The 17056-nt window shown below is 35.6% G+C and overlaps 2 long non-coding RNA genes across 2 annotated transcripts; both read right to left on the reverse strand.

Moving 5' to 3' along the window:
• Window positions 1-1447: 1447 nt before the first annotated feature.
• LOC127149341 (uncharacterized) lies at window positions 1448-3237 on the reverse strand. Its single transcript, XR_007820817.1, has 3 exons — window positions 2569-3237; window positions 2398-2473; window positions 1448-2316 (listed from the first exon to the last, which is right to left on the reverse strand). It is a non-coding gene; the product is annotated as an uncharacterized LOC127149341 (long non-coding RNA).
• Window positions 3238-14107: 10870 nt separating this feature from the next.
• Window positions 14108-16722, reverse strand: LOC103485806 (uncharacterized). Its single transcript, XR_001762170.2, has 2 exons — window positions 16436-16722; window positions 14108-14768 (listed from the first exon to the last, which is right to left on the reverse strand). It is a non-coding gene; the product is annotated as an uncharacterized LOC103485806 (long non-coding RNA).
• Between the last annotated feature and the right edge of the window lie 334 nt (window positions 16723-17056).

Below are 17056 nucleotides of genomic sequence, written 5' to 3' on the forward strand. Positions count from 1 at the left end.
TACTACAAAAGAAAAATTCAAAAGAGGATCGTCCTCTAAATCTAAAGCTGGACCCTAAAAAATCTAATAGAATGATTGAGAAGAAGGGAAAGGGGAAGACTCCCAAGCAGAACAAGGGTAAGAAGACTACAAAAAAAAAAAAAAAGTAAATGTTACCACTGTGGTGAAAATGGGCACTGACTGAGAAAATGCCCAAAATACCTTGCTTAGAAAAAGGCAGAGAAATAAGCACTAGGTAAATGTGATTTACTTGTCCTTGAAACATGTTTAGTGGAAAATGAAAATTCCACCTGGATATTAGATTCAGGAGCCACTAATCATATTTGTTTCTTATTTTAAGAAAGTAGTTCTTGAAAAAGGCTTTCTGAGGGCGAGATCACTCTCAAAGTTGGAACTGGAGAAATGGTCTCGGCTAAAGCAGTGGGAGATTTGAAGTTGTTTTTTAATGATAGATATATTATACTCAAGAATGTCTTGTATGCACCTTAAATGAAGAGGAATTTGATATTATTTCTTGCTTGTTAGAACATATGTATAGAATATCTTTTGAAATTAATGAAGCGTTCATTTTAAGAAAAGGTATTCACATTTGTTCTGCTATACTTGAAAACAACTTATATAAGTTAAGACCAACACGAGCAAATTTTGTCTTAAATACTGAGATGTTTAGAACAACTGAAACTCATAATAAAAGACAAAAAATTTCTTCCAATACCTTCTTATGGCACTTAAGACTTGGTCACATTAATCTCAATAGGATTGGGAGATTGGTTAAGAGTGGACTTCTAAGTCAGTTAGAAGATAACCCTTTACCTCCTTATGATTCTTGACCAAAAGATCTTTTACTGGAAAAGATCTTAGAGCCAAAACATCTTTAGAGCTCGTACATCCGGACGTTTGTGGACCAATAATGTCAAGGCTCGGGGAGGATACGAATATTTCATTAGTTTCATTGATGATTATTCCAGGTATGGTCATGTTTACCTAATTTAGAACAAGTCTGATTCTTTTGAAATGTTCAAAGAATATAAGGTTGAAGTTGAAAATGAATAAGGTAAAACAATAAAGACATTTCGATCAAATGGAGGTGGAGAGTATATGGACTTGCGATTCCAAGACTATTTGATAGAGCATGGAATCCAATCACAACTCTCTGCACCTAGTACGCCTCAGCAGAACGGTGTATCAGAAAGAAGAAAACGAACTTTGTTAGACATGGTTTGCTCTATGATGAGTTTTGCTCAGTTGTCAGATTCTTTTTGAGGATATGCTTGTAACGACCCAACTCCTTATACTGAGTTGAAGCCATTACTAAATATAAATAACATAGACAAAGTTGTAAAGTTTGGCTAAAGCGAACAAAACCTCAAAATTTCATTTACTAAGAAAAACCAAATCAAAGGTAATGTGCAAACGTAACCAATATAAAAATCCTACTCGGGCCCTATCTACTTTTGAAGAAACGAAATAAATAATAATAAAAATTCAAATACTGAAAGTTTAAACTGGGGTGTAAGCGTAAGCTGAGATCTATATGGGTCGCCACGGTCACTTCTGGTCGCCCGCCAGCTTCCCCTTGCCCTTACCCCTGCCTCTACCTGAAAAATGTGACATGGAAAGAGTGAGTATAAAATACTCAGTAAGGGACCCACTACTAGTCCCACTAGGTGTCTGTTAACTTCCTATTAGAGTCCTGAAAATAGTACCCAATAATTGGCACGTTCCCGAACACGTGCAACATGCGCTCTCGTAGGAACAGAATCTGGTCTTCGGTGTCCCGAGGGAGCACCTAGAACATACTGGTCTGTAGCGAACCCAGAGGAAACGCTAAGACAATCAGGCTGCGAGGATCCCGTCGATTCACTCGAATCATATATATATCCATGCCAGACTGGCGGTCCCGTCGGACTACGCAGTCTTACATAGGTGGTGATTCCGAAGGACACCCATGTAGGTACGACTCTAATAGGTTAAGCTAACAGGTACCCTAACCATAGCATACATATAACATAGCATCATCTCGTAATCATATCAGTCTAATCATCAAGTCACATCTCATCACAATATCCAAACATAAAGTCATAACAAGCCGCGTCATCACATTATACCATACCATCATATCGAATCACATCATCAGTCACATCATGCCCTCATTAATTGACATATCATTATACAGTCTAGTCCTCAACGTGCATAACTAGGAATGCTTGCGGTCTCATGATTCTAGTCGTAGAGCTAGTAGTAGAAATCTCTTACCTGGAGATTTGCTCAACGAGTCCTAACAGCAAGAAAATGCGCTTTCTAAGAAGCGAGGCCCTAAATGATTAATAACGTCAATTCTCATAATTAATTCACCAAACAACCCAAGACCCAAAAATGTAGTTGGAGATGACTTACCCTGGGTCAAGGTTGCAACGCTTGAGCCCTTATTGAAGAAATCCATCGCTTCAAAATCAACTGGCCCAAGGTGTTCCTTAAGAGAAATAATTTAATTTAATCCAAATTAAATTACTTAGGTTAAAAATTCAAGTCTTGGCTGGGTATGCTAAAAAAACCCACTTGACTTACCAAAATAGGTGCAAAAGACCGAAAAAGCTAGGTGGCTCAAAAGGGTTTGGCCGCTCGACTGGAAGGAAGGAGACGCGACGCGGCTCGGCTCCAACAAACGTGCAGCACGGCTCGGCTTGGGCGCAGGCACTGCGCGCGTGAGGCTTAATGCGGATGGATGCGGCTCGGCTAGCGGTGCAGACGCGGCGTGCGAGCGGCTCGACGTGACATGCGTGCGGCTCAACGCGGGTGAACGTGGGTCGCTCGGTTCGAAGCGGAGACGCTGTCGGGTCGAATTCACGCGTGAACGAAGCGTGGCACACAGGTTTCATAATTCGGGCAGCTGGCAGCGCAGGTCCGACGAACGATTTGCTCGGGGTGGTCGACGGGATAGGTGAGGGAGACAGCGGCAACCGGTGGAGCTTCACGATGGCGGCGTTTGGCTGGAGCACGATGGATGGAGGTGGCGCGCGGAAGAAATCAGGCTGGCGATCAGCTCGGCTATCGGCTCGGGTTGGCCTGCGGTGAACGCTTGACGGAAGGCATGGCTTGCGGCAAGGCTGCGCGGCTTCGCATACTTCGAGTCATACGCGACGGCTGGCGCGGCGGGCTGTGGTCGGCGGTGATGGCGGCGGCGGCGGCTTTAGAGCTGGGGTTTCTTCTTTTTTTTTTCTTTTCCTTCTTGGTGAAGATGATGGTGCACTTCCCAATGCCCAATTTAAATAAAATAAATCTTTTTATTTTATTTTGTTTTGCCTTATTTTATTACTTTATTCTCTTTCCCCAAAATCCTCACACTCTCTCTCTTTAAATAAAACACCAAAACTCCCTTATCTTCCAAGCAACAACTTTACCAAATTCATTTTCCAAATAAGGTAATTATTATCCTCAACTTAATTAGTTATGCAGACCAAAGATATCACTAGTGAAGTCTCCTCAAATACATTCAAAATTCGATAACTACACTAAGATAAAAATTTAAATTCCAAGATTTTGAGGTGTTACAATGCTTTAGAAACAACTATCTATATTTTGAATAACGTTCTCTCTAAAAGTGTTTTTGAAATACCTTATCAGCTATGGAAAGGGCGTAAAGGTAGTTTACGTCACTTTAGGATTTGGAGATGTCCAACACATGTGTTGGTACAAAACCATAAAAAAACTGGAACGTCGTTCAAAATTATGCCTATTTGTAGGATATCTAAAAGAATCAAAAGGTGGTTTATTTTATGATCCTCAAGAAAATAAAGTATTTGTATCGACAAATGCTACGTTCTTAGAGGAAGACCACATAAGAAATCATCAAACTCGTAGTAAACTAGTATTAGAAGAAATTTCCAAGAATGCTATAGATAGACCTTGTTCGACCTAGTTCATCTACTAAAGTAGTAGATAAAACTAGGAATATTGGTCAAACACATCTTTCTCAAGAGTTGGGAGAGCCTCGTCGTAGTGGGAGGGTTGTACGACAGCCTGATAGCTATTTGGGTTTAAATGAAGCACAAACCATCATGTCTGATGATGGCATAGAGGATCCATTGACCTTTAAACAGGCAATGAATGATGTGGATTGTGACCAATTGATCAAAGCCATGGACCTCGAAATGGAATCTATGTATGCCAATTCTGTCTGGACTCTAGTAGATCAACCAAATGATATAAAACCGATTGGTTGTAAATGGATCTATAAGAGAAAACGAGACCAAACTGGTAAAGTACAGACTTTCAAAGCTCGACTTGTGGCAAAAGGTTATACACAAAAGGAGGGAATAGATTATGAAGCAACTTTCTCTCCTGTTGCCATGATAAAGTCGATTAGAATACTCTTATCTATCGCCACTTTTTATGATTATGAAATTTTGAAGATGGATGTCAAGACAGTTTTTTTGAACGGTAATCTTGAGGAGAGTATTTATATGGTCCAACCAGAGGGGTTTATACAAAAGGGTCAAGAACAAAAGGTTTGTGAGCTTCAAAAATCCATTTATTAATTAAAACAAGCTTCTAGATCCTGGAATATAAAGTTTGATACTGCAATCAAATCTTATGGTTTTGAACAAAATGTTGATGAACCTTGTGTTTACAAAAGGATCATCAAATCTACTGTAGCATTCTTAGTTTTGTATGTAGATGACATTCTACTCATTGGGAATGATATAGGTCATCTAACTGATATTAAGAAATGACTAGCTACGCAATTCCAAATGAAAGATTTGGGAAATGCACAATATGTTCTTGGTATCCAAATAGTTCGAAACCGAAAGAACAAAACACTAGCCATGTCTCAAAAATCTTATATAGACAAAATATTGTCAAGATATAAGATGTAGTATTCCAAAAAGGATCTATTGCCGTACAGATATGGAATTCATTTATCAAAAGAACAATGTCCAAAGACACCTCAAGAAGTTGAGGATATGAGTAACATTCCTTATGCTTCTGCTATTGGGAGCTTAATGTATGCAATGTTATGTATTAGACCTGACATTTGCTATTCAGTGGGGATAGTTAGTAGATATCAGTCCAATCATGGACGTGATCATTGGACAGCCATTAAGAATATTCTAAAATATCTTAGAAGAACAAAAGACTACATGCTTGTGTATGGTTCTAAGGATCTGAACCTTACTGGATACACTAACTTCGATTTCCAAACTGATAAAGATGCTAGAAAGTCTACATCAGGATCAGTTTTCACTCTGAATGGAGCAGTAGTAGTATGGAGAAGCATAAAACAATCTTGTATTGCTGACTCCACTATGGAAGCTGAATATGTAGCTGCCTGTGAAGCAGGAAAGGAAGCAGTATGACTTAAAAAGTTCTTAACAGATTTGGAAGTTGTTCCAAATATGCATCTGCCAATCACCTTATATTGTGACAACAGTGGTGCAGTTGCAAATTCACGAGAACCTAGAAGTCATAAACGTGGAAAGCACATTGAATGAAAGTACCATCTTATCAGGGAAATCGTACATCGAGGAGACGTTACAGTAACAAAAATCTCCTCCAAGCAAAACATGGCTGATTCGTTTACAAAAGCTCTTACGGCTAAAGTGTTTGAGAGCCACTTACATGGTTTAGGTCTACGTGATTTGTAAACTAGGACAAGTGGGAGACTTATTAGGATTGTGCCCTAGTTTATATATGTTTATTATGGTCATATATATTCTCTCATTATAAAATTCTAACTTACTTGGAGTTTTAGTCCAAGTGGGAGTTTGTTGAGGCGCCTTGTTCAGGATAAACACTATGGATGCGACCCGCTTCGTAGTTAGTGCAAACGATGTAATCCTGAATCGTTCATGTAGAGACATGGGAGTGGGGACATTCTATGTAAATGGTTTAGATAAGACTGGAACCAAGAAGTAATCACCTTTAGTTATAACACCGTAAACTATAAACTAACTATTTCAATTATGATGACCTAGTTAACTTGATCTTAATTCTGAGCTAACTATGAACTTCGATTCATTCGGTAGTATCCTTAGATCTGCATAGGTGAGGGTAGCTCAACATCGCTGGCCCAATAAGCCTTCCATTTCAGGGGTAAAATCGAGTGGATAGCTAGGGAGATAGGGTGCAAGTTGGAATTCGATACTACCCACTTCTGAGATAGTAGATAGGTTGTTCCCTTAAGGACTGAATCCAAGTCTTGAACAAGGGGCCCCACCTTCTCATTGGCCCGAGAAGGATTCTGGTTTATAGATTGGACCTTAAACCAATTGTTCAATAGTGGATCAGTGGGTCTTAAGGAGCAAGATGTAATCTCGGGGGTAAAACAGTATTTTGACTAGCCAAGATTATGAACAATCTGTAAAGGACCGACTTACCCATTATGGTTATATCAAGTGGACAGAAATATATCATAGTGAAGGGAGTGCAACTAAGAGTCTTTAGTGGATAACTCTTTAGTTAACGAATGTTGATTAAACTTGGTTGGAGCCCATGATCTATAGGTCCATTAGGTTCCTCTACTAGCTCATATGGATTCAACTAAGAACAAATATGTTGAAGTAACTCGAATTGTTCGAATTAAGATAAGAGAGAGAAACCGAAATATATAAGATATAAGTCGGTAGAAATAAATTTTAAGTCTTTGTTTAAATATCATTTAAATAAATATGAATATAGATTCATATTTAAAAGCTTGAAAAGTTTTGAAACGGTCAAAATTGTGAAAGACAATTTGTTGACTTTTAATTTGAGAAACAAAACTTTGATCGGGTTTATATTCAAATATGATTTGAATTTTAGAAAAATAAATGCAGATTCATACTCGGGAGGTTAGAATTAGTCAAGACAGGAAAATTAGTAAAAAGTCAAAAAGTTGACTTTTGACTAAGGAAAGTCAAACTTTGACTTTGACTAAAATTGGTCAAATGACTAAAATACCCCTTTGACTGATTTCTTAATTACTAAATATTAGTAGGCGATGTGGCAGCCGATTTTGAATTAAAGGCCACTAATTTCATTAAAGATTTAATGAAAAGATTAGGTGTTGAACATATATGAAATAAATTGCATGTAAATTTCATATAAAAATTCTCATTACCGAATAAGAAAAGGATGGGGTTTTCTCTGGAAAAAAACACCTAAACGATACACTCCCCATCTCTCTCTATATTTTACTTCACAAAACCGAGTCCCACAACTCCGTTCTTGGTCCTGAGCATAGCAGGTCAGCTTGGTAGTTGTCCTTGTTCGTGATATTCAGGCAGAGAAGGAAAAGAATTTAAAGAAGAAGCCTAAAACTACAAACGGTAAGTTCTTCATTTACCCTTTTGGCTTCTCGTTTAAGACCATCGCATAGGATGTGCATGTTAGTTTCTAAATCGTTTAGATGCATATAGAGTTAAGCATGATCTATTTCTTCCGCTGCAGCATGCCCCTAGTGTTTTTCCATTATGTGGTATCAGAGTATGCTTAGCTTCACTCATATGCATATGGTGGGTTCTTACAATTTATGTGATAAATTGATATGGTTGAACTAAAATAGATTAGTTTTGGCTTTGGCTCTAAATTAAGTTGTTTATTTGCTTTAATCTTTGTAATTAGCTCTGTTGGTGGCTTAATTTATTTTGCAAAGAGTCTGTAATTTATTGGAGTCATTAGAGTTGAGTATAGGCTGTAATTCATTCAAGCGAGAAGAAGATGATGCTGTTTAAGAAGCTCAGAAGGAGATGAATCAAGCCTATCGTTCATGCTCTCAACGATTGCATATGGTATGCGCATCGCTTGGGCCAGTGAATTTCATCGCTTACTAGCTAAAATGATCGCGTAAGGTGCGTGTATCGTTTGAAGGCGACTTCATCGTTTATATTCTAAACGATCGTGTAAGGTATGCGCATCGTTTGCATATGAAACGATCGTATATCCGCTAAGCGATTGCGTAAGGTACGTGTATGATAGCGCTAAACGATCGTTTACCACTTAAACGATCACTCATTCGCTAAGTGATAGCGTAAGGTACGCATAACGCTAAGCGCTTAAACGACCGTATACATGCTAAGCGATTGCATATGGTATGCGTGCCGCTGGCATCTCCAAACGATCGTTCACCTTGGTAAACGATCGCTCATCTAAAACCCTGCTGTTCAACGATCGTGCACACGCTCGGCGATCGCGTATGGTATGCGAATCGCCTATGCCCGTGAATGTCATCTGCCTGCTCAACGATCCTGCAAAGTTTTTTTTGAACGACTATTGTACTCCATCAAATTATTATTGTAATAATTTAGTTTTAACTTAATTTAAAGATCCAAAATCAATCTATTTTAGGGTTTTTTAATTAATCTTACATTTAAATTATTACTAAAATTGTATGTGCATATTGTATGACATATAGTTTTAAAATCCCACCATAGGTTAACAAGTTCATGCATGTTAAGAAATTAATATGGAAATTAATTAATGTGATTAATTAATTGTTAAAGTTTAAATTAATATGATTAATTTAAAAATTAATTGAATTAATTTTATTAAATATGATTTAATGAAATTAATCAATAATTGATTTATTTAAAAGGTTAAATAAATCAAAATGCCATATTAATTTGTTGTTATTCTGGATGAATGATTATAGGTTAGTCTAAGAGTTTTATAATTGTTATAAAATAAATTAGACTTTAAAATCTATAATAAAGATAAGGTGCATGCTCACTTAGGTTAGTACCATATCTTCCAAAATTAGATTTAGGTTGATATTTTGTAAAACTAGGTTACAAGAGGCTCACCTGATTCGATCTTGTCAACAAGTCAGATAAGATGACTAAGGAGTGGAAGTTTTTAAGTTGACGGTTTATGGAACACCTCTTACCTGGAGATCATAATCGGTTCTTGAGCCTAGTTAACCTAATTTTATGAGCATGCGTGACAGATGTAAGGTAATAAAATTGGTTTATCACCTAGACATCGTAGGTTAAATCCAGTATAAATGTTATGCTTGGATGTTATACCTAGATTTAGGATTTGTTTAAGTTAGCCTAAATTAAATCCTGAATAATTTACCCAAAAATCATTTTTAGAACACTTCAGCTGGAGAAAAGTATCGTACTTTTAGCTCTAGTGTCCCCAAGAGTTCACACCGTAAGGTTCATGCAGGACTTTGGGTTGTGCATAGGAGCGGACTCCATTCGGAGAGTGTTTGCATGAGCTATGAACAAGGTGAATGGGGAAAATAGTTCATCGTAAGTGGGTGAGGGATATATGACAATACATCCAACGGTCTCTTCCATTGGGGTTGCACCGTGAGATTCCTATATGACAATACATCACACGAGTCATTATTACTTTGAAGATTTTGGTAAAATTGATTCCGATTCATGTTAAAGGTGTAACGCTAAAAAAAATTTAAAATTTAATTTTATTATCTTAAGTGTGGTTATTGAAATTTTTGAATATAATGGAGGAAACTTGATTAATTATATTTTTGGTTGTGTAATTCATTAAGTTTTGAGGACAATATAATTATTTTATTTGGATAATAAAATTATTAAAGATATTTGTTGAAGATAAAGAAAATTGGGTTGAGGAGAGAGAAAATTGAATTATTTGGTTAAAGATAATGGTGATGTTTTATTTGGAAAGGAAAATAATAATAAAGGGATTGTTGTGATTGGTTGATTTTGAAATTTAAAAGGAGATTTGGTGGGATTTAGTGAAGAGAGAGAAGATTGGTTTTGGTTGGGTTAAAATAAGGAAAAGGAAAGGGAAAAATAATTTTGGCCAATTATTGGGACCTGTGCACCATAAAACCCATCATCTTCTTCTTTGGAAAAAAAAGAGGGAAAAAAGCAAACCCTAACCTTAGTAGAAGAACCCTAGCTGTCGTCGCCGCCACTCCACCGCCGCCGTCGGCCGTCGCAAACCCGCAACAAGCCGCGTCAGCCACTCTCTCCTAAAAAGTCCTCCCCGCGTCGTCGAGGTTTCCGTCAACTGTAGGCCTTTCCGTCACTGTCGCTCGTTTTTTCTTCCTCCGTCTGATCTCCTCCGACTAGGAGCCGTCGTCGGCCGTCTACTCTCCGTCACAGTCTGCCGCTCGTCGTCGCAGGTCAAGCTATTGGTAGCATCGGTCGCGGTCGAAGCCAGCCCCGTCAGGTCGTCGCCCCTATCCAAACCCGAAGACCTAAGCCGTGTTGCTCCAGCTGTTTCGTGCCTCCAGCCGTTCGTGCGTCCGCGTGAAGTCGAGTCGCCAGCTGCGCGTCGCACGCGTGTCCCTGCAAGCTGCGCACGAGGAAGTCGAGCCGCCCCCTAGCCGAGCACACGCGAGAGCCATGCGCAATCCCCCGAGCCGTGCGCCTCTGCCCGAGCCGAATTCTCTACTCCCAGTCGAGCCGCCAACCATTTTTGAGCCGCCAAGCCTATTTTTGGTAAGTTGATTGGGTTTTTGGCATACCCAGCAAAGACTTAATTTTTGAACCTAAATAATTTAATTTGGATTAAATTAAATTATTTCCCTTAAGGAACATCTTGGACCAAGTGGTTTTGCAGCGTGGGATTTCTTCAGTTAAGGGCTCAATCGTTGAACCTCGACCTAGGGTAAGTTATTTCAACTAAATTTTTGGGTCTTTGCTCGTTTGGTGATTTAGTTATGAAAATTGGCGTTTTCTAAACATTTAGGACCTCGCTGCTTGGGAAGCGTGACTTTCGATTAGAACTCGTTGAGCTAATCTCCAGGTAAGAGATTCTCCTTCTATACCTTCGAATTACATTAAAGAGACTGCATGTTTGAATTTATGGTTACGTATGAATGGTAGCTAAGTACCTAACTCTGTTGAGAGAGAGAGACTGATATTGAAATTGTGCCTGCTGATTGACTCTATAGTTAGCGTGAATAGTATGTCGATGCTACCGCCTTCGCTCTAACGACATAGTTTTGTAGTTGAGGATGACGTGATATGATATGTTAGGGTTTGGTACGTTATGGGTTGATATGTTACGACATGATTTAACGTAATATGACATGTTATGATTTTGCTATGATGTGAATTAATGAGATGTTGTGTGCATGCTATGGGTAGGGTGTATGTTAGCTTCTTATTAGAGTCGTACCCACATGGGTGTCCTTCGGGATCACCACTATTATGACACGAACATGATAGAGAGATCCGATGGGGTCGCTCACACTTATGACTGTGTAATCTGACGGGATTACCAGTCTGATATTGACATTGACATAAACATGACGTGAGTGATCCAACGGGACCACACACAACCCGATCGTCTTAGGTGTTCCTTTGAGAATCACCAAAGACCAGCTTGTTCCTACCGGGGCACAGATTGCACGTGTTCGGAGACGTGCCAGTTCAGGGGTACCACTTTTCAGGACTATAATAGGGTTAACAGGCATCTAGTGGGACTAGTAGTGGGTCCCTTACTGAGTATTTTTATGCTTACTCTTTCCATTTCTTTTTTTTTTTCAGACAGAGGTAGAGGTAAGAACAAGGGCAAGCTGACAAGTGACCATAAGTGATCGTGACGAGCCATAGGGATACGCTTGCTTCCGCTTATGTCAAAATTCAGATTTTAGTATTGTATTTCTAATTCATTCTTTATTGGTTATTTTATTTCTTTAAAACTAGATAGGTTCCGAGTTAGGACTTTATTTTATACTTATTCAAATTTTCCTTGTTTATGTTTTTAAATGAAAATTTGAGGTTTGGTCATATTCTATTTTTTTTTTAAAACTTTACAAATTTATTTATCCCTTTTAATTAGTAATGGCTTCGACTTAGTATAAGGAGTTGGGTCGTTACAAAAGGCCTGCAGATTTTTCTCCATAATATTTGAGGTATTTAGAATTTCGTTCAAATACAGTGAGTATTTTAATTTTGGTGATCATGTTGTTGTATATATATGTATTTGGTATATTCATCATTCATTTTTCTTGAATTTAAACATAAAGTTGAAAGAAGTTGAATACTTTATTTTAACCAAGTATGCAATATATTTGAATTGTGAAATTGTTTACTAAGGTATATTTGTTATTACTTTTAAAAATGATTTGATCAAATTGGGAAACTTTAATGTTGTTGCACTTCGGTGTTCCAATAAACAATACGTTCAGATTCAGCAAACTGGTATGGAAAAGGCAAATCAACAATGGCAGGATGGATCGGTTCACGAACTAAAAGTTGCAAAATAGAAAGAGATTTGTATACAGCTGAGTCACGGAACATGCTCTTTTTAAGACGTTTTGCGGCTCTGCTCTGAATTGTACAAACAGATTGTCGCCTCGTCGTCCCCAGGATAAAACGGCCTCACCCTTCAGTTGATTTTGCACGGAAACCAACTGGTAATCAATAAATCACTTAAAGTTGACATAATTGCTCAAAATAGCAAAAGAGAAACAGAAAAGAAGAATGAACTTTTTGTTGTGCGTCTCAAATGAAAGATGAATTCGCATTAATCAGAATTAAATTCTTAACGGTAAAACATTTCACAATTCTTAAAAACGTTTGAGAAAATTAAAAGAAATTTTAGTAAAAGTATATATATTATTTTAGCCCATCCAACAGCAATGGGTGTGGAGATGTAGAATATACTCATTTGCATATCTTCTCTCTCCTTCCAAAACTCAGACGCTTTAAGGGCCTAAATCCATTGGTCAATCAATAGGTATATGAAGGAGTCTTCACATTCCAAAATAATCAATGTGAGAATGCTTTGGAGAATAAAATAATATATTTTTTCTTTTTACAAATGTTTCATCCAATATTTACTCATATTCTCATGTGTTCGACAAAATTAACATGCATTTTATCCTCACTTTGGTAGAATAACTAAATAGAAAAAATTTGCAATTGCATTTAGTTCAACGTTAATAAAAAACAACCTATTGGTTTCAAGTTATTATGTATAACATTTTATGGTAAAATTTTTTATGTTAAATTTTGGGTGCATGAAATATGTAGATCGTGACATATATGTGTTGGATAAGTATATAATCAAACTTAAATTCTATTTGAAGTATATATATATATTTACTATTTTAGGCCATAAACAATTCTTGTATTTGTTGAGGATACTTCTTTTTCAAGGTTGCTATTTAATTTTGAGTAAATAATAATAATACTAATAAAAAGTTGTGTTATCTAAATTTTAATCGATGTAATTTAAAATTTCAATCTTGTGGAACTATCAATTTATGTATGTGGTATATGTTTAAAATTGTTGCATGCAAAATGTCATGCAGTTAGATTATAATCTATCATAAATCATAAATTACTGCATAATATTTTTAAATTTAATCTTATATTTGAAATATTTAATTGAGATATTTTTCTAATTAATTTATGTTTTATATATATATTAGAATATACTTGTTATATATATAAAAAATTAAATTAGGATAGTTGTTTTCTTAATTGGATTGCATTTTTCTTGACAAATATTGTAGTAATATTTATCTTTTATATACGTTAAGATTATATAATGTTAATATTATTTTTCAAATATGAGAATAAATATTCAATATTGTCTTTGATTTTATTTGTTTGTCATGCTTGTATCGAAACTTATTTGATTGTTAAACAGTTAGATTATTCTTATATAAATTTTGTCAGTCTTATTTTTTTTTTATATGGTGATTATATATATTTGATTAAATTTACTTATGACAAAGTTTATGAAAGTTATGTATAATAGTTAATTACTTCTTAAACCCAATTTTGATTCAATGCACCTGAAGTTGCATAAATCAATTAGTGCTCATTGTTTTTGCATAAATTAGTCAGTTCTCATTATTTTTACCTTACACCTGTAGTTACATATATCAAAAAATCTTTGTCATGCCCTATCCTAAATGCAACTTTTTGCGACCAGATGGGGTCGTATCGTCTAGACACTCATCGCACACCTCTCTAAGAAATGACACGTTGAACGCCTAGTAAGCGGAACATCTTACTAAATTTGTTTCTCGTGAAGCCTTTGCCTCAACTTAGACTTTAGCAAAAATTTTACAACCTTTGGACTTTACTCTGTCGACTAGTACTTTTACATAACACAACTCAACTTTAACTCCTAGGTGACAACTCAAATGAATAATAATAAAATAGCGAAGTACATAACTACTTCTCTTTATTAACTTAACAGTTTTATACGGTTCATGCGTTACAAATTACATTCCAATGTAACAATTAAGTTACCTACAGACCCTCTTAATTCTATCACGTAAACATCTACAGGGCACTCTTGGTCATCCACAAGAAAGTTCTTTCCAAGACTTCAAAATAAATAATATAATAATAGGTTTAGAGACAAAGAAAAGGAACTTACCATTCTCTAAGAAAGTCCTTTCCAAGACTCATTACCAGATTTCTCTCCATATTGTAGCAATTGAGTCCTGTGAAAACCATAATCATGTTCTGTAGTTCTTGTTTGTCCATTGACAAGAAGATCACGTTAAGTATATGAGAATGGAACATCACAATATCCTTTGGTTAGCATGGCACTCACTTTGACTGAAATTCTTGGATGTACTTTAAGTGAATATGAAGATGTTTTATCAGTTGATTTCTTATTGGTTTGTCCCCATGTATAAGAATCTGAAATCTCCCTTGATATTACAATATTTGTGTCCATAATTAATGGAATTCCAGCTTCTATTGTCATTGAATAAGCCAATTTCATTCCAACTGTTGAGCTCTAACACTAACTTCCTTTCTCTTCATAAGAAAACTTAAAATCCATTTTATTCACTTCATCGCTTCCATTCATAGCTCCTTGAAAATCCACAACCAAAATATCAAGACAAACAATCAAGCAGTAATATGAAGAACAACAGGAAAGCTTATCAAAAAGACAAAATCAATTAAAGAAGTCTCACAAAAAGAAATCAACCTTCATTAGATGAATATGAATAAAATTTCAATCTGAAACATATAAAATATTTTACCTAGCCATACTTTTTATCAATTTCCTAGTTGAAAGGCAAAACCATAGAAATGCCTAAATTATTTTAAAGTAAAAGCAAACCAAAGCACCACCGTCTTCTTCAATCTTTATTCATTTGCGTATAAGCAAATTCCAATTCCAAACCCATTGAATAACAAATCTCCCTAACTTTCTTTTATTTAAATTCTCTAAGGGCCCGTTTGGTAACGTTTCTATTTTCTGTTTCTTGTTTCTTGTTCCTTGTTCCCTGTTTCCTGTTTCTTCTTTTTTTAGAACAAGAAACAGTAATGCGTTTGATAACTGTTTCTATTTTTTGTTTCTTGAAAAAAAAAAGAAACATAAACAAAAAAAGTGTTCGATAACTGTTTCTTGTTTATTGATTTTCTTCTAGATTTATTTTTTATTTTTCACATCTACTTCAATTAAACATTAAACAAAAATATAGGTCTATCCATCAAACATAACAAATAAAATTATCAAAAGTTTATTCATTTAATACGAAGAAGTATCAATGCACGAATAAAAATAATAACATAAACATAAAATTATATTTATCCTTCAAATGTTACCAAATTTGATTGGCAATATCATCTCTTACTCAGGCAATTTCTCTTTTTAATCCATCAATTTCTACAATCTCATCGTTATTTCGTGACATCTAGAATTTAATATTAATTTTAAAGTAAGTTATTATGTCTTCAATATTCAGAATTGAAAGAAACAAAACAAAATTTAACCTTTAACTCTTAACCTATGATGCTTTAGAGAAAAACCCACAACGAAAATCCAGATTTGCACAAAGAGAAAGATGAAAACTATGGATCCGACGAAGAGGAACAATCAGGCAAAAACTATGGATCCGACGAAGAGGAAGAGTTCGGGTTGTCGAGAAAGACGATGAGAGGTGAAGAGGAAGACAGTGTGCAAAGAAAAACGATGAGTAAAAGAGGAAGAGGATGATTATTTGGAGAAGACGATGGAGATAAAAGGAAAAGGAAACCAATAAAAATAATTGAAAAAAGAAAAATGAACCAATAAAAATAATTGAGAAAAAGGAAAATAAAAGAAATAAAAATAATTGAGAAAAATGAAAAGGAAACCAATAAAAATAATTGAGAAAAAGAAAAAAGCCGATAAAAATAATTGAGAAAAATGAAAGGAAAAAAAATAATTGAGAAAAAGGAAAAGGAAACAAATAGAAATAAATTGAGAAAAAGGAAACCAATAAAAGCAATTGAGAAACGGAACAGAAGAAACTACTTTTTTTTGTTCCCAATAATTCTTTATAAAATGAGAAACGTTTCTACTTTTTTTGAAAACGAGAAACAAGAAACGTTATCAAACACTTCTGTTTCTTAAAAAATGGAAACAGAAACAAGAAACAGGAAACAAGAACGTTACCAAACAGGCCCTAAATTTCTTCTTCTATCACATCCAAATGCCTAAATCAAAACAAAAATCAACAACAATCACACTAAAATCAATCAAATCCTACCCATTTCAATTCATGGTTGCCTCTGCCACTGAAAAAACCCTTACCGGCATCAGAAACCTAATCCGTCTCCTCCCCATCGGCACCGTCTTTCTTTTCCAATTCCTCAGTCCAATCCTCACCAATAGTGGCCACTGCAAACCAATCAACAAAAAAGGCAGAGTGATAAAGAAGAAGAACAAAACGTTGTACCCGTTCTTCCTTGGGCGAAAGAAAATAGTGTAGAAGGTTTTAGGGATAAATGTTTTGTGCAGAAGAAAAAATAGGGCAAGAGGTTTAGTACCCTTCTCTTTTCTTTCTTTCTTTTTGTTTGATTTAAAATAAATATTTATTACTTTATTATTTATATTTAATGACATTTAAAAATTGTCATAGATTTATGATACTTAAAAACTGTCCTAAATTCTTCAAATCCAAAAAATTTCATATTTTCCGACCAAAAAACGCGTATTTTGACTTTTTATGACATTTTGTTCTTACCTCCTTTCAATTTAGGATGGAATGAACTATCATAATAGGTCAATTTTCTTGTAGTGGTCGTTCTTCTTCTAATAAGACCTGTCAACCCTGCTTAACCTATAACTTTAATTTATCTCTTTTTCCTTAAACTTAGACATAAAATGC

This window comes from Cucumis melo, chromosome 5 (genome assembly GCF_025177605.1).
Source record: "Cucumis melo cultivar AY chromosome 5, USDA_Cmelo_AY_1.0, whole genome shotgun sequence".
NCBI classification, from domain to species: Eukaryota; Viridiplantae; Streptophyta; class Magnoliopsida; order Cucurbitales; family Cucurbitaceae; genus Cucumis; species Cucumis melo.